The sequence below is a fragment of the Cornus florida genome, unplaced genomic scaffold (assembly GCF_030987335.1).
Source record: "Cornus florida cultivar Cherokee Brave unplaced genomic scaffold, ASM3098733v1 CherokeeBrave_3.0.0_Hap2_Chr08, whole genome shotgun sequence".
NCBI lineage: Eukaryota > Viridiplantae > Streptophyta > Magnoliopsida > Cornales > Cornaceae > Cornus > Cornus florida.
The window spans coordinates 56,922,512-56,936,819 of NW_026775578.1; positions in this window are offsets into that span (position 1 = coordinate 56,922,512).

Sequence of the window (14,308 nt, forward strand, 5' to 3'; positions counted from 1 at the left end):
ACTGAATTCCGATCTTGCTAGGCCAGATCCGAACTTCTTCCACTGTGAACTCGTCAGGTTTATTTCCGTCAAACCAAACACAATCGTGTTGATGTACTGAACAGGCACAGATCAGATCTGCGTAAATCGAACGCGAATCTCTCACAAACAATCAGAATTTCAATTTCGTATAACAGATAACGATTTTACCGATCTTGATTTAGCTTCTTCCTTACGAATCACTCGCGATCGAATCACTCTTGACCGATCATCAGTCAATCTTCAACGTTTCCCACAGACGGCGCCAATTGAAGATGCAAGAAATTTCTCATTTCATTTCAACAGAGTTTCATTAGACCTTAATATTTTTTTCTCCCCTCTTTCCCTCTATTTTCAGTCTATTTATAGACTGTTACAATGGTCCTAGAGGTTTCCTAATTAATTCCTTGCACTGGGCCATGTTCCGGGCTTCCCTTGACATGGACTCGATTATTTTTAGCAGGCCATCAGCATCACTGTTGAATCTTGGGCCTAGCTTGAGAATGGTTGGTTTGGATCAGAATCACCTACTTCACCCATTTTGTGTCATGTGGGCCGTATCCGATCCGCGCCGTACTTGGTATCTTCAAAACTCAATTCACTTTTTCTCCCTACAACTGAGTAGATGATATTTATTAACCGTTGATGTACAATTACAATTGTCTTTAATTACAAAATCAAGAAAGTGCTATATAAGGGAAATAACTTTTTTTTAAAAAATAAATTTAGTCATCCTCTCTCTTTTTTTTTCTGATTTTATAATTACAAATTATGTATACATGAGTGACTGGATCTGTTAGTGGGGATTATCTGTTCACCGGTAAATATGCAAGTATTGTCTTAAAAGAATATGCTAATGCATTTCGTACCAAATCCAACAAGGCCAATGTGCTTGCATTAAGGAATGGAGATCTGCCACATGTGATACATTGGTTTCAGTACAGCAGCTTGGCTCGGCTCCCATCCTATCAACTCCCGGTGCTTCGTGGAGCATTTCTTTGGATCTAGAACAACCCACTGTAACTCGGATCCTGGCTTCGGCCCAAAATCATCTTAAATATCACACCCTCCTATTTGATTATTTCTTCCAAATAGCTTAGGCTCTCCTATAAGGCCTTTTGCTAAAAGGATATTGACCATACGTGTGTCAAATATCGATCTATCAAAAACATTTTAGAATCCTTAAAATCGTTCACTTCTCATATATAAGTCATTTATCCAAAGTTCTAACCGGCCTAACCGAATTCTCCAACTCTTTTAACCCATTTGACTCATCTTCTCCTTCTCTGCATCCCGCATCCTGTTCAAGTCATACAAGACAGGCAGCTGCTTCGTATTAATCAGACGACTTGAATCTAGTCGTGACAAAGTTTGAGCCAAACTCGAACTAAAAAAAAAATGATAAAATGTGGCTTAACTATTTTTCTTGTGGCTTTAACATGCAGCATCATTGACATTAATTGTTGACGGTCATGGTTTAACAATGCTAGTGGCTGCACCAAGTATTATAGTAACTTCAGTTGAGCTAATTTCGACGAGAAAACTAGTTAGGTTGTCAGCTCAACTTGATGCATAGGGCTGCAAATGAACTGAGCCGTTCGGGAACTGCTCGGACTCAGCTCGTTAATTACTTGGCTCGATTCATAAACGAGCCAAGCCTGAACATCAGTAGGTTAGGCTCATTTGTTCATGAACCATTCACGAACTAAGCTTATATTCGCGAACATACTCGATTATAATATATCTATATATATACACACACATATCCAATTATAATATATTAATTTTATGTTATGAAGGCTTAGTCCACAGGCCCATTAAATTTTTAAGTCATGTTTTAGACCCAATTTTATAATTTATTTATTTTAAAACAAAAACCAAGCCCATCTGTACAATCAAACACAAGTCCATCTGTACAATCAAACCCAAGTTCATGTCTTATGTCTAACCCTAATCATTTTTTCTTTTTCTAAAATTATCAGTAGCCTAAGCATTAGCGGCAACACACTCAACAATCTATTTTCTGTCATGGAATCTTACTTCTCTCTCTTTCTCTCCTGATATTTGATTTTTATGTATTAATCGTCTTTCATCTAAATTGATTTTTAGTATAGATTTTGGGGTTTACTATTGATCTGTGCATCTCTCAACTTCTTTCATCAAAATCAATTCTGGTAAGTTTAATTTTCAATCAAATTTATCATTTTTTTTCTCTTTTTCTCTCAAACTTCTCTCTTTTTATTGCTACAAATCTATTTCTCTTATTTTTTTTATTTTTATTTTTTTATCTTTTGTTCTAGATCTGTTAGATGTGAAATACCACAAAAAAAATAATAATAATAAAATAAAAAATAAATAGCTCGAGCTCGGTCTGAGACTCGTCGAACAAAACAGAGCCGAACCGAGCTTGAACCAAATTTTCTTGGCTCGGCTCAAGCTCGAGTCAAGCTTGAGCATTCTATCACTTGAGCTGAGTCGAGCTCGAGAACACTATGGCTTGGCTCCTGATGCAGTTGCAAAATGGGTTAACTAAATGATGAACTTGAGAATATGCAAGCCACACTTAGATTTTGGCTTAAGCGGGGAGAAACCGGCTCCAACCCGGAGAATAAGTGGCGCGGCAGCTGAAAATGAGTGACGCAAGATTTAGAGAACTGGTTGATGAATTGGAAGAGCATTTGTACTTGAGTTTTATGGCCATCAGTAATCTAGAAACCTTGTACTTGTACTGCAAGATATTTTGGATTCAGGTTGGAATCTCTGGGCTCCTAGTCTAATTTCAAAACCATTATTATTACCACCTTCCTAACCATTTGTTACATGTTTTATTACGTATTATTTTAAAAGTGTATTGAAATTCAATATTTTATTTATTTTTTCATTCTAGTTCTAATATGCAATTTTTATTTTTTTATTTTAGAAAAAAAAATTAAATTATGAATTACCTTCAATGTGTTCGAATTTGAATATACTTTACCATTTTCTGAACATGTGTTTGAGTCTCAAGATTTGTCACACCTCAAAAGGTACTAAAAATGTCACTACAGAGAGATGAATGGTTAATATAGTTTTCTAAATTGTACATACCATTTCACAGTAAGTTTTCATATTAAAAAAATATATATAAATTAGGTTGAATCAGATGGTCATATTCTCATTATATATCATTCTTGATAGACTGTCAAATTAATTTGTTATTCATGTCTACGAGTTTACAACATGGTCATTTTTGTGTTATTTTGTGAAAATTTATCCAAAATGGACCATTTTATTCCACACATATTTCATGAACTAGTGATTTAAAATGTTATTAAGTAAATCTCAATATCAAAATGAAATCAACTATATTTACAAAGATTTGGATTTGAGATGTTAGAGGATATTAAAACAACCTTTGAATCTCTTCTAGATCATCTATCTATTCAACACATATTGGAAGATAAATACTGTACGACTTATTGAGCGCTAAAATTAAATTGAAAACTCTTCAACAATTAACTCAGTGAAACATGGTGATTAATAGACTAATTTAGCTTCTATTATAATAGATTAATAATAGATTAATAGATTAATTTTTCTTTTTTAGTTCTTTCGTAAAGATGTCTACTGTAACATTTGCTTGGTAATTAATAGAGTTAATTACACTCATATTTTCTAAAATTAGAACAAATTAAACTATATTTACCATGGTTATGATGGTGGTGTGTTAGTGAACAAAAAAAATGTGAATAAAAATGTAAATATTTGAGAATGACAATCTTACCTGTACTTTTTATAAAATTAAAACACAAAATTGCACCCATTAGTTCAATTGAATTTTGCATTTGTCAATTATTTAATAAAACAAATACATTCTTTCAAAAAAAAATTATTGGTGGATTATCATAGTTATTTATTTATGGAGGCTCAAGCACATTCTGGTCAATAATTTGCAATCCCAGAATAGATGACACATAAGCTTGAAGACAAACTCAGCCCATTTATTTACAAACCTTGAGATGTTGTATAATTGTCCAAAGTTTTTATGAATTTAAATTTTTGTATAAATTTAGGCTTTCCCAAACCTCTCTGGTCGAGAAGTTTCACCCGGTAAACTGAGATGTGACGAAATTTAAACATCTTCTTGTTAAGGCAAAATAGTTAATACAGAAATGTTATTGGCTATTCCTAAACAGAAGAAAAAACTCTAGGAAAAAAAAAAAAAAAATTTTGAAGAATGTTTTTGAAAAATAATTAATATTTAGTGGTGTAAATACATCCATCCAATAGAGTGTTACCCAACTCACAAATAGAATATTTGAGAGGAGAATTCTAAGGAGAATTGACATGAGAATTGTCATTGTAATCACATACCCATCGTGACAATGTAGTTTCAAATCCAATAAAAAGTTGTTGAATATGTAAGTTGTAGAATAATGCATAGATTGTGATTGGGAGATTGAAAGGGTATTTAGAATTAAAATTTAAAAATAAATAAATAAATTAGTTTAAACTTTAAAAAAACTTTTTTTAATTCCAATTTTGACTGATAATGTCAGACCCCAATACATAATCATTCTCCTTAGTATGATTTAATTTTTATTTTTGTCATAAATTTCATATAAACATTTTGTATGAGCACTTGATATATATATATATATATATATATATATATATATATATAAAACAAGCCTAGAGTGGGTTGTGTGGTGAAAAGCTCATGTTTGGCGTCAAAGTTTAGTAGATAAATAGCAACAATTAAGTGAAAGGAATTTTAAAAATTAATTTGTCCAATAAATTAAATTGATTGATAAATTGATCTATAATTTATCATTTTGATGGAGCAAATGTGGAGTTGATTATTGAATTTTATGTTACTGGCAGATCACCTATATGTGGATATGTATATATATTAAATATTGTTTTTTTTTTCTAAAGTTTCTTTGAGGAACTTGTGGACTTTGACTTTGTAAGTATATATATATTAACTAATGTGTTTAAAGGAAAAAGGGACAGGATATGAATCATTAGTGATGGCCACAATCTAGTATGTTGTACATAGAAAAGAAAAGATAAAGATGCACCGGTGAACATGGGTGTGTGAAGATAAGCATTGGTGTGTTGGATATATATATTTATTTATTTGTTTATATATGCTGGAGATTTTCATATACACATGAAAGTATACTTCTTCCAAGTTTTTACTTATAAGCTCGGTGGGTTGGTGTCTGACTATATAGACATATAATAATATGATATAAGAAGATAGATATATGTCTAACTTGCTGCCAGCACAATTGTTCCTCTTCAAGACACGTGGGTATATGGATATATATATCATTTTAGCCAAAAAGCTTCCGGAAGAGACTTTGAGAATCGCCTCACCATAAGCTGGTACTAATTAAATTAAATACAACAGTGAAGTATATTGGGGGAAAACGGCTAGAGAGGGAGGAAGAAAGGAAGAGAAAAGAGAAAGGAAGAATTATTGCTGGACTTTCTATACACTAGCAGTAAAGGTAAGGAAGTTTTTACATCAAATTTTCTCATTATTTAATCTTTGATAATCAATTGAATTAACTAGTTATATATATACTAATAAGGGCTGCCTTGTATGAATTGATATCATGTTATTTCAATTGAAGTTCTAAGTGGGAAACTAATGCAAAGGCTTGTGATCAGATATTTTATTACAATTGTATATTAAGTTGAGAAGTTTAAGCCGAATAGAAGAGAACAGGTTGAAGGAAAAAAAAAAAAGGAAAATGAGAAGAAGAGAAAGAGAAAGGAGGAAAAGAAAATGAGTATGGATGGGCTGTTATTAGGAAAGTAGTAGAGGTGAAGTTTATACTTTTCTTTTTATTATTTTATATTGGATATTTATTGTGTAAACTTTGCAGAAATAACCTGGTCAGTTAGTTAAATTCTTATTTATTTTACTTAAACTTAGTTATTTTACTCAGTTCAAGTATTAAATTCTTTGAATTAATATAAGTGTAGTTACTTAGAATTGTTGGGTCGAATGGTGTAGGGAGATTGAGGTTTATTAATAGAATCATCTTTAGCATTTATTTCTCTTTAGAAATGAAGCTGACATGATTATAATGTTGTACAGGCAAAGATAAGGAGATGAAAGTTACGACTATACGAAAGGACAAATAAATAATTTGAAAAGTAGCCAAGGTGAGTATACTCACTGGAAGTTTATACTTGAATGGGTATGTTGAAGTATCAAAGATATTATTTTGACGTTAATGCTTATATATATATTATATAAGGTCCATACTCTGGCCTGGGAGGAGAGTAATATATTTACATAAGGTCCATATTCTGGCCTAGAAGGAGAGTACTATATTAAATAAGGTCCATACTCTGGCCAAGAAGGAGAGTATTATATTTAAAGAAGGTCCATACTCTGACTTAGAAGGAGAGTATTATACTATATAAGGTCCATATTCTGGCCTAGAAGGATAGTACTATATTTTGATACCTGTAAAGCTGGAAGCTATATGTTAATGAAGTTTAATTGAAGTTATCAGATAATATTTGTTTATATTACTCTGATGTAGTAGTGTTGCATTCACTGGGCTTTAAGTTCACTCCTTCCATATCTATATTTTTTAGGTACAAGGTTGGGTCGCTACTGCCAGGTCTAGAATCTTGAGTGTGAATGGGGAAAGGAACAATGGAATGTCTTTTGTTTAAGATGTAAATATTGTAGTAGAATTTAATAGTGTAACTTGTCGTTAACGATTTAGTTTGTCAAAGTTTGCATAACGGGCCTATAATTTGTTTTAAATTGTAAACTATTAAGCAGGTACTCTGATGTATGATGACGTCATGTTTAAATGAGGTTAATGCAGATGCTTAAATACATTTCAAGTTGTTCAATTTGTTAAATAGTGTAAATTGGGTCGGGGTGTGTCAGATAACTTCTTTTACAGAAGTATTAACGGTAATAGTCTTTTATCATGAAACAAATTTATTTTTCTTGTCCATTACAGATTTAAGAGTCATTTGAGTCTCCATGTCACTTGAAATTCTTATCTAATCGAATATTTCGTATCAGTAACCCCCCATTCCCGAAATCTTGTTTGTCAAGCGTCGGGAATGCCAAGTCATTTCAAGCTAAACATGCTTGATGATTACTTTCTTGCACCTTTTAATAAGGGAGTGGATTTGCTCGAACTTTGTGAGCTCACCCTTTAATAAGGGATTGGAGTAGTTAACCCCTTGTCTCTTGACCGAGGGAAGAAGATAAAGTTGATCATTCGTTCCTTTACGGGGGAAAGAGGTGTAGTTTTAATGAGGGTGACCCTTTTAATACGAGAGGTAGTCATTTCATTTCTCTGGTAAATGAAGGAAACTTTAATTATCTCACCCTTCTGTGTAGAGGGAGTAGTCGGATTCTTGTCCCTTTAATAAGGAAACCTTTAATACGATGTAGTCGGCTTCTCGTCCCTTTAATAAGGTAAGTAGATTAATACGAGCTTCACTCAGCTCACCCTTTAACAAGAGAAGTAGATTACTACAAGATTCATCCAGCTCACCCTTTAACAAGGGAAGTAGAGTACTATGAGCTTCACTTAGCTCACCCTTTAACAAGGAAAGTAGATTACTATAAGCTTTACCCAGCTCACCCTTTAACAAGGGAAGTAGATTAGTATGAACTTCACTCAGCTCATTCATTTAACATGAATATCTTAACATATCAAAATGATAATGAATTATTTGAAACAACTGATCCAAGAAGGGAATACTTTATTAAAAGTAAAGTTGATAACAAAAAAAGTGCTTATTTAATTTGTAATAAAGGACTTGAAATGTCATAGCTAAGTGTGTGAAATACAATCACATCACTCACCTGAAACTCATAGAGAATCTTATTTTACAGAGAAATTATTGTGAACAAAGGTGTATACCATAACAAAAGTGTTGGAAAGGGCTAACTTAATTAGAGAAATAAATGAATAGTCTAACCAACAAGAAAACGAAGTCCACCCACTAGCGGAAAGATAAGTCTTTCTGAAAAGTAATGGTGTTCTATCTGAATTTTTAAAAACTTCATTTTATGAGTGCTAGCCTAAGTACCACTGTGACATGTTTAAGAAATTTTCATACTATTTTCTATTAATCAACTATGCCTGCTTAATGTAGTAATTGAATCAACCTAACTCAAATCTTGATTATCCCACAAAGGGATAATTAGAAGTAATATAAGGCTCGTGCCAAAAATGTCATGCGCTTGACTCCCTAAAATCCGAACCTTTGGTATAAGATTCAAACTATGGAGATTAACATGTTTGCACACTAATAAAAGTGAACTAATTTTTTTATCTGTTTTATATACAGAGTACTTTAGATGCCTGTCTAAATGATTTAGACATCATTTAGATGTTGAAAGATTTACAAGGCCAGAAAATAATTTTACTGGGTTAAGGAATTTAGCTAGCAGTTGATGTATTAATAATGATCAATTTATTTAGACCTTTAATAATACCAACAGAGAAGAAAAATCCAAGACTTACCCATAATTTACAATTAGCAAGTTGTGGCCAATTGAAGATGGAAAAATCCCAAGGACTTTGAATGGCTCGTCAATGATATAGTGTGATGCCCCCATGGAGCAAGCTCCCACGTGTCATTGAAGGATACCTGAATGATCGCTAGTGTAATCGATAGAGATTTGAAAGGGGCTCCACAGAGATTGTTGTTCCTAAACGAAACGAACTCGAATTTGGTCTGGGAAGCGGATTTTCAGAAGAGGATCTTAATCAAGAGGTTGTGGTAGCCGGAGGTGGCGTGTGGTGGCAGTCATCATCCTATTAGATATGACCCTGATAGACAACATTGTTGTTAAGTAGTTTAAAATTTTCGGTGAGTACATGGTTTTGTGTGCAATCAACATTGCTAGCTGTAGAGGTTCTTTTCTACTAGATAATAAAACAACAATATAATAAAGATATCAAAAATACAAATACGAAGAAAATAGAGGAGATGCTCAGTGTAGGAGGAGGAGAAGAAGACCAACTATTAAGATAAAGATAATGGTAGGGCGAGTATACAATATCTCATGACAGCTTTCCTCCTCCGAGGTTTTTTTTTCATTTCTTCATAGGACAGTACCATTTATAGATCTGGATTCCATTGGTTTATTACCTAATGGTTCCTTCCATGCATGGTCCCTCGCATGCATTACCCCCCAATCTGGATTACGTGGGTAATCCTGGAGATTTAAGAGTCTGAAGGGTCTAATCCTTTCCTCGAGCCTTGTCCTATGTTGCCATGTCATTTCTCCCTTAATCAGGGGCATTAAATGTTGCTTGGCCGTCGGTTGGTCTAGCCTGACATAGCATTAATTGTGATTTTAAGGTTTGCTGTCATGACATGTATAATCCCATCATCTTGTTAATTGGGCCTTGCCGAGAGTGAAGGCACCTCTTGATTTCTCATCCACCAATCCAAGATCCTCCTAAGTTTCCCAAACATGGATTCCTATTACACAAAGATCCTACCTTCGTCCCGTGCTAAGGAGCTCCAGCCTTTCAAAGCAGTATTGTCTGGCATAACACCAGTATTCAAGGTATTCGAGAGTTGGTCTCTCGAGGCTTGATGGGCCTGGTGAGGTACCAGGGTTTAAGATGCTCGAGGATCGGCTTTTCAAGGCTTATCGGGCTTGGAGCGATTCCAGGGCTTTGTATGCTCAAAGTTTGATCTCTCGAGGCTTGGTGGGCCTGGAACTGTGCCAGGGCTTAGAGTGCTCGAAGTTTGGTCTTTCGAGGCTTGATGGGCCTAGTGAGGTACCAGGGCTTGGGATGCTCGAGGATCGGCTTCTCGAGGCTTATTGGGCTTGGAGTGATTCTAGGGCTTTGTATGCTCGAAATTTGATCTCTCAAGGCTTGGTGGGCCTAAAGCGGTGCCAGGGCTTAGAGTGCTCGAAGTTTGGTCTTTCGAGGCTTGATGGGCCTAGAGCGATGCTAGGGCCTAGAGTGCTTGAGATTTGATCTTTCGACGCTTGATGTGCCTGGAGCGATGCCAGGGCTTAGAGTGCTCGAGATTTGATCTTTCGAGACTTGATGGGCCTAGAGCGATGTCAGGGCTTAGGGTGCTCAAGATTTGATCTTTCGAGGCTTGATGGGCCTGGAGCGATGTCAGGGCATATAGTGCTCGAGATTTAATCTTTCGAGGCTTGCTGGGCCTGGAGCGATGCCAGGAATTAGAGTGTTCGACATTTGATCTTTCGAGGATTTTGACTTTTCAAATTGCCACAGAGGATTTAGCTAGGGTTGTATTGACTTGTTAACATGCCACATCAGCTTCTAATAAGTGACACCCACATTTTTCCCCCCTGCACGTGCGACGATTCAGAATGAATTATTGCGTGTGCAAGACTAGGTTTCTAGGTCATTTATTGTTTCGAGGAGGTTGAAGGGACGCGAGCGTGAAAGGTTGCCTCCAGTTATTAATGCACCGTCTATTGCCAATTTGATTTTTTGTGGGTTCTCAAGGTAAGAAGGTTATTAAAAGGGAATAGTGATGGTGTGGAGGGTTACTTGTGAAACGATAACTTAGAAGTTACTGTGATTGCTTTCACTTCCATCATCGCCGGCGAAGAGGTCTTGAAAAAATTTAAAGGTCTTTCGTTCATTTTTGTTCTTAGTTGAGGGGACTGCCACCATGGTTAGTAAGAAACAAGAGTTATGCAAGAAGGATTGCCCTCCTCCAAAGGTGCTAGCAGATTCGGAATAGCGACGGGCACCATTCTTTGGAAAGAGTGACTTGTTTTGGCATCGGGTGAGTAAGTCTATGGTCGCCGGCGAACTACTTGAAGTGGTTGAGTTGATGGAGGAGGAGGTTGAAATTAGCCTAGCTCCTCGCATCCCTGATGATACGACTCTACTATTTGGGGTCAAGCAAGGGCAATATCCATGGTCTTATATAAATTTCAACAATCACATAAGTCTTGCCCATAGTTGGGAAAAATGGACGGACGCGATCCTTGCGAACCCGGTGTACGAGGCAATTTTGGATGCGACGAGCTTGACACCGTGTATTAAGCTGTTTCGCTAAATACACATTCCTCGCGACACTGCCGGTTTATGGGAACTGACTTCGCGATGGAGCTCAAGCTCGCACACTTTCGTTACTGCGTGGGGAGAGTTTACTCCCACTATTGAGGATGTGAGCCAGTTGCTAGGGCTACCCTTTCAAGGGGTAGATAATCCTGGCTCTTGGGAATTCGTGCAAGCTAAAGAGACTTTGGGTCATGATCTCGAGACAGCTTTGGAGAAAACCAAAGACTTCAAGTCATTGTGGGGCATACAAGGTGTTCGCCATGTTGATCGAGGCAAGGGTATGCACAAAGCCACTCTTGGGGCTTTGGTGCGGTACTACTTTAGGGATTTTCCAATGACTAAGAAGAATCTCTCAGACAAGGGAAGAAAAAGGATTCCAGGTCCCTAGATTGACCATTCTTCCGGTCTCATGGCCTACTTACTATGTTGGCTATCGAGATACCTTTTCGAGGGGACTCCGAAAGATACTCCGCAGCCGCAACTTGTAAATCTCACGGTGAAGCTAGCGAGTGGTGTGAAAGTGGCCCTCGCACCTCTCTTTTTAGGAACATTATACCATCGTCTTGATATGGTGTGGGAAGACATGGGCGCTATGTCCATTGCTCCTACGCATCTACCATCTTTCTACAAATGTTTCTATACGAAAGGTTCCAATCTTATGCTCCCATTCTAGCAGACTTGGCTGTGGACGAGGAGGTAGTGCGAGGCATGAGATGGCATAGTTGGTCGCTGCGAGGACGGCTGGGATATGCCTTGGACCAAAGCTTCCAATTCATTAGTCGCCCTTATGCTGTGATCCTGCCTGGGGCCTTAACTCTACCCATGTATTTTAATGATAATGACCACATTCCAATAGGTGCTCATCGCTTGAACGTGAGCGAGGTGTTGGTGTTTCTGTTAATGACCACCCCTGGTTATTTGCCCGCGATATGGGAAGATGGCCAAATATTGAAGACATATAATTCTCGCAGAGTCCCTTTGCAATTTAGCTATGATAGAGGGGTACCGTTGTAGTACATCTTTGTTGAGGGCGAGGATTCCTACAAGAGTAGCTTCGCGAGGTTTGCAGCAGCTCATGTTGGGCTACTTAGTGAGGGAATTGGCACTGTCTTCCTACCAGGGAAGGGCAGGATCCTGAGGTGCACAAAGACAGCTCGCTTATTTTGGGCTATAGAGTTGGCGAGTTGGAAAAATTTATGTCAGAGTCCTGCCCAACGCGCAAAGGCGTTGGTAATCTATACGGGGGACCACTCGTTGAGGCCTCCTATAGAATTTGATAGGGGGGTCCTTTCTAGCTTTGCCCCTGATCCTGCGCCAGTCGAAATGCAGCAAGGAGAATCCTTGCAACTTGTCGCGGTGACCACTATCCCTATTGTCGAGGTAGCCCCAGCGCCTGTCCGTAGGCGTAAGACAAGGGCCACTTCACGTGCAAACCTCCCCCCCCCCCCCCCAAGTAAACGAACAGTTGTAAGCGTTGCAGAGCCAGCCATTGCTACCACGAGGGAGGAGAGTGTAAGGCCTCAACGCCAAACACATCTCGACCCATGGGCTCCTTAAGCAAAATCCCACTCGTGGATGAACCAACTGAGAGTGAGGATACTACCACTTCTGAAGATGATGAAGAACAGCCTCTCATTGGAGAGCATGGCTTGATGGCTGCAACCTTTGGGCCGGGGCAAGGTGGGTCACGCAAGCTTCGCCAGCTGCGAGGTGGTAAGATTAACACCACTGTCCATGACATAAGCTTAGGCGAAGTACTAGCTTCTGACAGTGAATTTCCAAATTTACCTATTTTTAACTTTATACAAGCCTTAGGTGAGAGTGCCCTATATTGTTATGGTCAGGAGGACACCTCAGTGAAGGCAAGAGAAGAAGAAATAGAAGAGCTGGCGTTGGATGCCTCGCCTTTCATCACCGGTCGAGACGTACCTGTGCGTACCCATGCCCTGAGGTGGTAGAGATGATGCGAGAGTATGTAAGTGCTACAACACCACCTTGAGTGAGTGTTGACATTACTGAGGCCACAGTACTTCCCCGAGAGGGGGAAGATATGTCTCGAGATGATGCCCAAGTAAGGGCTGAGGATTGGTCAAAATCCCCGACCCCTGAGGTGACAATTCGTTCAGGCGAACCTACAGTTGGGTCACCCAGGGGCGAAAATGTAGCGGTGCCCCTGCGAGATAATACAGACACAGCTTCGAGCTCTCCTATAGAAGTGTGAGATCCCTTGTAACCTGGGGATGAACATATGGCAGAGAAAGTCTCCTCCGAGAGGGATGGGGCCTCCGATCGAGAACACTAAGCCTCGCCCTAAGCAATACAGGGGGTAGAGCAGGTTTCTCTCGTGAACGAGGAGACTTTACAAGAGGAGAGGGTTCAAGCGTTTCCTTTAACGGAGTTGCACCTTTCACCAGTCCTCCCTGCGTCGCAAACTGAGACCGCTGTAGTGAATGCCATAGCTACCTCAGCAAGGCAGTCCATAGTTCCCACGGTTGGGCAAACTACAACAAGTTCCGTGGATGAACAATTTATTGCTCAGACAGAATGGACCCCTCACCCCCTTGGTGAGCCAACTTTGGGGACTGAGCAAATCGCTGTTAGTGGTACGGGGATACAAACTGTTGGTGCAGAGGTGGAGTGGATGGGCATGTCATTCCCTCATGCCTATGTACAACTCCTTGAGATAGTTCTTGCACATCATCCTGAGGTTTCACAATTTCTATCTTCACGCCATGCATATGTGCGACAATCCATGTACCTATGCCTTGGCAAAATTTTAGAGATTTTTGTAGAAATTGAGCAGGGAGCGACTGATGAAGTCCTTGTCAAGGAGGCTACGCTCCTATTAGATGACGTTCAGAGGCTCGAGGTTCCTATTTTGTGGTTGCGAAAACGACTATATGTGGCTAAGAAATGTCTGCAGCAACGACTGCTCGCACCACGCCTTCAGGAAACACGAGCTCGGATTGAAAAATTGGAGGGGAAGCTCGCAAAAGAGCACAAAATGCTTAGCAGTGATGGTGGCATACTCGCAGGAGCTCGATGATGATTACTCGCTGCTGTCTTCATATGTGAATTAGACTCAGGTTGTTTTTTTGTTATTGATGTAGAAATGAATCAAGGACTCCACAATTGTAATCAAACAACATTGAATGAGAAAATTTATGATTGTCTTTCTGTTTTATTTATTCTCCCTCTTTCTCTTGTCATGATTTTTTTTTTTTTTTTTTGCAAGA